General features: G+C 45.6%; 1 protein-coding gene and 1 pseudogene across 1 annotated transcript in view; one reads left to right on the forward strand and one right to left on the reverse strand.

The window, feature by feature from the left end:
• Nucleotides 1-3,409: 3,409 nt before the first annotated feature.
• Nucleotides 3,410-3,904, reverse strand: LOC102495433 (cytochrome c oxidase subunit 5A, mitochondrial-like; annotated as a pseudogene).
• A 4,642-nt stretch (nt 3,905-8,546) lies between these two features.
• The window catches only part of OGDH (oxoglutarate dehydrogenase), a 99,523-nt gene continuing 99,357 nt past the window's right edge, over nt 8,547-8,712 (forward strand). The window contains 1 exon segment of the mRNA XM_006166024.3: nt 8,547-8,640. The gene's annotated coding sequence lies outside the window, so the exon portion shown is untranslated.

The following is an 8,712-nucleotide window of genomic DNA, read 5'->3' on the forward strand; positions in this document are numbered from 1 at the left end:
AACTTTTCCTGAATAAGATATGCAATGTGTGCAGTCTTACAGATTTCAGGATGATTTTATTTTTTTATTTTTGGAGAGGTTTTTATTGTGTGTGGGTATTTTTTGTTTGTTTGTTTGTTTTTTTTTTTTGCTATAGGGTGCTTGCACTCGCCAGACAGACAGAGAGCGACAGAGAGAAAGCGAGAAATCACCCCCCAGGGGGGATGGCTACACCGTAATCCCTTCTCTCCTCCATTCTCCTCTCGGGATCTTGGGCACGCACGCACACGCGCCCGGCGTGAGTTTAAGCCACCGGGTCCAGGACACGAACTGTGGTCGACTACGTGGGAGTCCAGCGACATAGCCATCATGCTAACTGCTGGTCCCCTTCAGGATGATTTTAAAAGCACAAGTCACAAATGGATGGGGGGGAGTAGCCAGCAGTCTTGGGCAGCAGTTCTGGCTAAATTCTATGACAAAAGCAGCCAAGTAACCTCATGGTCACCTAGTATCACTTTGCTTTATGTGAAGCTTAGCGTGGATACAATGAGTTTCAAAGGTAAAGAAGGAATGTATTTGTGCAGTAAGGATGGAATCCCAGCCCTAGAGACTTGAAAAGCACCCTGGGCATCTGTGCACATACTCAGGACCCTGACAGGATGGAGAAATGGAGGAAATAGAGGATGCAGCACAACTAGGTCCCATGCAGGAACGCACTTTCTCTCTATTGTGACCTTGCACATGCCCATGCACCCTCCAGCAAAATAAAAAATTAAATCCTAATTGTCTTTAGTTTTTGTTTTTGCTTTTTCTTTTCATTTTGTACACTCGCTGCCCTGGATACAATATCAGCCATTTCTCTAAGGTGTGCTAATTCACTTTACTGAGAAATGGTATTTATATTGGTAACTTTTTTTTTTTTTTTTTTGGTGAGAGAAATTTTAGCTATAGGGCTTGTGTGCTCAGGGCATGTACACTCACCAGACACACAAAATGAGGAATCACTCCCCAGGGAGAATGGCCACCACAATCCTTTCTCCTCCCTTTTCCTTGTGTGATTTTGGGCATGTACCCACATGTGCCTGGTGAGTTTCAAGCCATTAGGTCCAGGACTTGAACTGTGGTAGGCCTTGTGGGACTCTAGTGCCACAACTATGATGCCATCTGCTGGCCCCTGTATTATTAACTTTGTATCATTTTCTTTCTTTTAGTTTTTTTTTAATTATTTTTATTTTTTTGCAATAGGACAGGTGTGCTTGGTAGACAGAGACAGGAACGAAACAGTGAGCGGGAAAGAGAAATCAACCCCCACCCCCATCCCCCGGGGGGATAGCCACACCACAATCCCTTCTCCTCTTGGGATTTTTGGGCACACGCGCCCATGCACCTGGTGTGATTTTCAAGTCATTGGGTCTAAGACTTGAGAATGCTGAGAGCTGACCAACTGATGGATAATTTTAAAAGGATTGCATTTGCCACTGTCGAAAACTTATCTCAGGCAATCTCATTGCTGGTGGTGAGGTGATCTCTGCTGGTATTGGTCCAGGTGCTCTGTCTAGGCTGCCCATCTTCACTCCTTTAATAACGTGGTGAGCAGCCAGATATAGTCCTTGTCCTAACAGGAACACAATGGCTACCAAAACAGACAAAATCCTGTCTTGTGGCTTTGTCTTGATTACTATCTACAAATGAACAAGAAAAATAAACACATAACAGGGGCCAGCAGGTGGCAAGGTGGTTAAGGGGCTGGACACTCCCACACGGCCGACCACGGTTTGAGTCCTGGACATGGTAGCTTGCTTTCTCTCTCTCTTTCTCTCTGGTCAAATTAAAAGAAATGAATGAATGAATAAATATATAAACACATAACATATGAAACTGTGATAAGCATCAGAGAAATGAGGCAGAGAAGAGGAAAGGGGATGCAGTGGGTTGAATGGTGGCCCCCAGAAGATGTATCCCTGTTTGAATCCCTGGACCCTGTCAGTATGACCTTACTTAGAGAAAGAATCTCTGCAAATGTAATTATGTTAAAGTTTTTAAAAAAAAAAAAAAACTTTTTTATTTTTAAAGAGATTTTTGCTATAGGGCCCTTGTGCTCCCTAGAGAGAAAGATGGACAGAAAATGAGAAATTACCCCCTGGGGGGATGGCCATGATGCAATCCTTTCTCTTCCATTCTACTCTTAGGATTTGAGACACTGATACAGACACACCTGTCTTGAATTTCAAACCGCTGAGTTCATGACTCAAATTGTGGTCAACCATATAGGAGTCTAGTGATATAACCATTATGCCACCTGCTGGTTCTTTAAGGATTTTGAGACGCAATAATGCTGGATTAACCAGGCGACCCTAAATCCAATGACAGGTGCCTTCTCCCCGCCAGCAGTTTTTGCTATAGGGCACATGCACTCACCAGAAAAACAGAGGTAGACAGAGAGACAGAAAGTGAGAAGTGAGAAATCAATCCCCGGTGGGATGGCCATGCTGCAATCCCTTCTCCTCTCTTCTCTTGGGATCTTGGGCATGCATGCACATGTACCCAGCGTAAGTTTAAGCCACCAGGTCCGGGACTCAAACCATGGTCGACTACATGGGAGTTCAATGACATAGCCATTACACCAACTGCTGGGCCCTTAATTATTTTATTTAACTTTATTTATTTATTTATTTTATTTGAGCAGAGAGGGAGAGTGAGAGAGCAAGAGAGTGCACATGAGAGAGGATAGTGAGAAAGCAAGCCACCAGATCTGGGACTCGAACTGTGGTCGGCCATGTGGGAGTCCAGCACCTCTAACCACCACACCATCTGCTGGCCCCGACGGGTGTCCTTATAAGAGACACGGAAATAACCTCACATCCACTAGGATGGCTCTTTTTTTTTTTTTTTAAGAATTATTTTATTTTAATTTTATTAATTATTGTTTTAATTTGACCAGAGAAAGAGACAGAAAGAGAAAGTGAGAAAGCAAGCCACCAGGTCCAAGATTCGAATCGTGGTCAGCCATGTGGGAGTCCAGCGTCTTTAACCACAACGCCACATGCTGACCCCAGGATGGCTTTTTTTTTTTTTTTTAATAATTATTTACTTAGTAGTATTTATTCATTTATTTATTTTAATTTGACCAAAGACACACACACACACACACACACACACACACACACACACAAGGAAAGTGAGAAAGTAAGCCACCAGGTCTGAGACTCAAACCATGGTTGACAATATAGGAATGTCCAGCACCTTAACCACTTGCAGGCCTAGGATGGCTCTTTTTTTTTTTCAGTTCAAACTCATTTTCCTTTTATTAAAGTCCAAGTTCCCATTTTATGGTTTCAATAAAGGAAAACTTGTTCAAATAAGGTAATATGTTATCATCAGTATTTCCAGGGTACTGTTTACAATCAAGTAGCAACAGCAATAATCCTTGAGAGGCCCAGCCATGGGCTTTTATGCTTTGTCAAGACCCAGTTCCTCTGGAGTGGAGATGCCCAATTCATTTAAAGTTGGCCTAAGTTCCTGGATGACATAGGGGTAGATTTCCTCATGTGGTCCTGCTTTGTCCTTAACAACTTCTAGGATGCGAACTGCACTGGCAAAATCATTTAACCGTCTGAACGCCCGCAAGGCAGCATCAATGATCTTGGGTTCTGGAACCAGATCATAGCCAACCTGCGTGTTCATCCCCTTACGCAATTCCCAGGCATCTATGTCTGGCTTGTTGAAGTACGTCACCCAGCGAGCATCAAATTCCTCATCTGTTTCATGTGACCCATTGGAGTAGCAGCCACCTGCCTGGATGGCTGCAGCGGTCCCAGGGTAGGGACGCAGTGCAGGAGGCTCCGAGGGCGGGCCTGGGCGGCTGCGGCCAGGGCACAGCAGCGGAGAGCAGCGCCCAGCATGACAGTGATGGTGGCGCACGGGCAGAGGCTGAACAGAAGCCTGGCTCTTTTTTTTTTTTTTTTTAAATAAAATAAAGAAATAACAAGGATTTAAAATTTAAAATAGATGGGACCAGCAGGTGGTGTGGTGGTTAAAGCGTTGTACACTCCCACACGGCCGACCATGGTTCAAGTACCAGAGCGCTGGTGGCTTGCTTTCTCTCTCTCTCTCTCTGGTCAAATTAAAATGAATGAGGGAACAAGCAGTTAGCATAATGGCTATGTCGCTGGACTCCCACATAGTCGACCGCGGTTCACGTCCCGGACCGGGTGGCTTAAAACTCACGCCGGGCGCATGTGTGTGCGTGCCCAAGATCCCAAGAGGAGAATGAAGGAGAAGGGATTGCGGCGTGATCATCCCCCCCTGGGGGGGTGATTTCTCACTTTCTGTCTTTCTGTATCTCTCTATCTGTCTGGCGAGCGCACGCGCCCTTATAGCGAAAACCTCTGCAAAAAAAAAAAATGAACAAATAAGTAAAATTAAATTAAAACAATTCTTAAATAATTATTTAATTTTATTTATTCATTCATTCATTTTAATTTGACCAGAGGGAGAGAGAAAGTGGGAAAGCAAGCCACCAAGTCTGGGACTTGAACCATGGTCGTCCGTGTGGGAGTGTCCAGTGCCTTAACTATCATGCCCCCTACTGGTCCCTAAATAAATAATTCTTTTTTTTTTTTTTTTTGAGAGGTTTTTGCTATAGGGCACGTGCGCTCGCCAGACAGACAGAGACAAGAGAGATAGAAAGCGAGAAATCACCCCCCAGGGGGGACAGTCATGCCGCAATCCCTTCTCCATTCTCCTCTTGGGATCTTGGGCACGCACGCACGCACACACACCCGGCGTGAGTTCTAAGCCACCGGGTCCGGGATGCAAACTGCGGTCAACTACGTGGGAATCCAGCAACATAGCCATTACGCTAACTGCTGGTTCCCTAAATAAATAATTCTTTTAAAAAAAATAGAACTACTATGTAATTCAGTAATGTCAAACTACTTTATATCTAAAGGAAATGGAAGCAGTATCTGGAAGAGATACTTACACTCCCATTTTCATAGTAGTAGTATTCACAATAGCCAAGATGTAACAATGTAAATGTCTACTAATGAATGGATAAATAAAATGAGGACATTTTGGTCAATAACATAAATCAATCACACAAAAAAAATACTATATAAACATGAAGATCCTAAAGTAACCAAAATTAGGCCAGATAGTAGTGTGGTGGTTAGGGTGGTAGATCCCACATAACCAACTCTGTGGTTTGAGTACTGGACCCATAAACTTGAGAAGCACACTGGGTACATGTGCATGCGTGCCCAAACTCCTAAGGGAAGGGAGAACTAGAGAAAGGATGGTGGCATAACCATTCCTCATGGGGAGTGCTTTCTCACCTCTTCTCTCTTACTCTCTGTCTCTCTCTGGTGAGTACATGTGCCTCTGGCAAAATTAAAAAAAAAAAAGTAACCAAAATTAAGGCTTGCCCCATACCCCAGGGAGCTGGATCCTACATGGCTGACCATGGTTCAAATCCCAGCCCTGGAGGCTTAAAAAACACACTGGAATGTGTGCATGTATGCTCCAAATCCTGACTAGATAGAGAAATGGAGAAGGGATTGCAGCATGGCCATCACCCCTGGGGGGTAATTTCTCAATTTCTCATTTTCTCCAGCATGTGCCCTATAGTAAAAACTTAAAGAGAAAAAAAAAAGAAAATAAGAAAACCAGCATTCTTGGAACCTTTGCCTTCTCCCAGTCTCCAGATTCTTGTCTCACATCTTTTTTTTTTTTTTTTGGGGGGGGAGAGGTTTTTGCTATAGGGCGCGTGCATTCACCAGACAGACAGAGAGAGACAGAGAGACAGAAAGCGAGAAATCACCCCCCAGGGGGGATGGCCACGCCACAATCCCTTCTCCTCCATTCTCCTCTTGGGATCTTGGGCACGCACGTACACGTGCCTGGCATGAGTTTAAGCCACCGGGTCTGGGACTCGAACTGCGGTTGACTATGTGGGAGTCCAGCGACACAGCCATTATGCTAACTGCTAGTCCCTTGTCTCACATCTTGAACCAATCTTGTTCTTACAAGCACTCACATGTCCTAATTAAAACAAAACAAAAGAAAAATAGATGGTGTATTGGTTAAGGTGCTAGACTTGCACATGGCCGATTATGGTTGAGCCTCAGACCTGGTGGCTTTCTTTCTTTCTCTCTTTGGTGAGCAGAAGTGTCCTATAGCAAACTTAAAAAATAATAAAATTCATTAACTTAAAAACAAAACCTACCGGGACCAGCAGTTGTCATAATGGCTATGTCGCTGGACTCCCATGTAGTCAACCGTGGTTTGAGTCCCAGACCTGGGGGCTTAAACTCATGTGTGCGTGCATGCGTGCTCAAGATCCCGAGAGGAGAATGGAGAAGGGATTGCGGCATGGCCATCCTCCCTGGGGTGTGATTTCTTGCTTTTTGTCTCTGTCTTTCTGGCAAGCACATGTGCCCTATAGCAAAAACTTCTGTCTCCGCAAAACACACACACACAGACACACACACACACAAACTACCTTTTACTTTGCCTTTCCCTTTCAGAAAGTGTTCAGTATTGGAACCAGCAGGTGATGTGATGGTCAGGACCGCTGTATTCCCACATGGCCAACTGGGGTTCAAGTCTTGAACCTGGCAACTTGCTTTCTTGCTTTCCTTTTATTTTATTTCCATCTCTCTCTGGTCAAATTAAGAAGTAATCATAATAAATGGAATTTAATTATTTAAAATTATTTAACTTTATTATTATTTCTTAAATAAATAATAATAATTATTCATTTAATTCCATTTGTTATTATTTTTTAATTTGGCCAGAAAGCAAGTCGCCAGGTCCAGGACTGGAATCAGCCATGTAGGACTCCAGCGCCCTTAACTACCACTCCACCTACCGCCCCAATTATTATTTTATCATTTGACAAGAAAATAAGCCTCCAGGTACAGAACTCCAACCAAAGTCAGCCATGTGGGAATCCAATGCCTTAACCACCATGGCACTTGCCAGCCCCAACAATTTTTTTTTTTTTTTGAAGAGGATTTTGCTATAGGGTGCGTGCGCTCGCCAGCCAGACAGAGACAGAGAGAAAGCGAGAAATCACCCCCTAGGGGGGATGGCCACACCGCAATCCCTTCTCCTCCATTCTCCTCTCGGGATCTTGGGCATGCACAGACACATGCCCTCGTCAGTTTAAGCCACTTGGTCCGGGAAGTGAACCGCAGTCGACTACGTGGGAGTCCAGCGACATAGCCATTATGCTAACTGCTGGTCCCCAGCCCCAACAATTCTTTAAAACAACAAAAAACTGTTAAGTATCATACCAGCTAATGGGTCGCACAGCCTCCGTGTGACTACTAGCCCAGTTTCAGGTGTTTGTGTCCGCTATGGAACAATCACCCACTGTCTGCTGCTGTGTCACAGACTTTATGTTGTTGGGGGAACATTTGCTACAGCCTGGAACATGATTTCCCTAGTGTTGGTGACGTGGGTACCATCGTTCTTTACAAACATCCAGTTCATATAAAGTAGAACTGTTCATTACAAAACACAACTACAGCGGCCAGCAGGTGGCGGAAGGGTTAAGGAACTGGATTCCCACATGGCTGACTGCAGCAGTTAGAGTCCAGGACCCACTGGTTTTAAATTCATGCCCCAAATCCTGAGAATGGAGAAGTAGTGATTGCAATATGGCCATCCCCCTGGGAGTCGAGTTGTCAGTTTCTGTCTCTGTGTCTCTCAGGCGAATGCACAGGCCCTATGGCAAAAAATCGCTCTCAAAATGAAAACAGATCTGTCATCCTAAACAGGAACACCAGTATTCCTTGCCATAAATACCTAAGATAAAATGTCGAAATCACAAAGACAAAGCAGTTTAAGATCTAGCATTACGGACCAGTAGGTGACGTGGTGGTTAAGGCGCTGGACACTCCCACGTGACCATCCATGGTTCAAGTCCCAACCTGGTGGCTTGCTTTCTCACTTTCTCTCCCTCTGGTCAAATGAAAAGTAAATGAATGAATAAATAAAATCTCTCAAAAAGATCTAGCTTTGTATTATGGCCCACCAAAAGCCTGGGGCCTAAGGTCTAACTTCTTTGTCTAAAAGAAAAAAAAAAAACGCAAAGGGGCAGTTGAGGCCATTCAAAAGCGAGGCTTCTCCCTAACTGCAATGAAAACAAAAACGGCGAGGGACGAGCTTTCTGGGCATGTGACACCCTATTTCATCAGTTTTGAGATACTGCCTTCCCCAAGTTTCCTGTGAAATAGGGAGCATCCTACGATACCGAGTGAGAGAGGCGAACGAGCAGGGTCGCGTCCCCGACTGGGCGTTACTCCGCGGGCCGAGCGAGCCGCAGGGGGCCCTGTGCTTTAGTAAGTATCGGTTCGTGCGTTCGCAGCAGACATCTCATTCTTACAACAACAGCAACACAGGAGGTTGCAGCTAGTCCGCCCAGGCATTGCCCCGGGCTTCTTCACTCAGCCGGCTCCCGGGCGCCGGCGCAGCTCTGTGACGTCGCTATCTCATCCTCCCGCTCTGTGACGCAAAGGCCCCGCCTACCGCGGGTGGGCCTCGCCCTCCGGGCAGGGCTACGTGCTGACGCCACACGCCGGGGCGGGGCTGAGAGTTTGGTGCCCCGGAGTAGGGTGTCGGCGCCTCATTCGGGTGGAGCCGCACCGCAGACAGGTAACCGTGCGCTGCCTCCCGGCTCGTTCTGCTCCTGGGAGGCGCCGCGCCCGCCAGCCTAGGGCCGGGCGG

Source organism: Tupaia chinensis, unplaced genomic scaffold, assembly GCF_000334495.1.
Source record: "Tupaia chinensis unplaced genomic scaffold, TupChi_1.0 Scaffold144150_1, whole genome shotgun sequence".
NCBI classification, from domain to species: domain Eukaryota; kingdom Metazoa; phylum Chordata; class Mammalia; order Scandentia; family Tupaiidae; genus Tupaia; species Tupaia belangeri.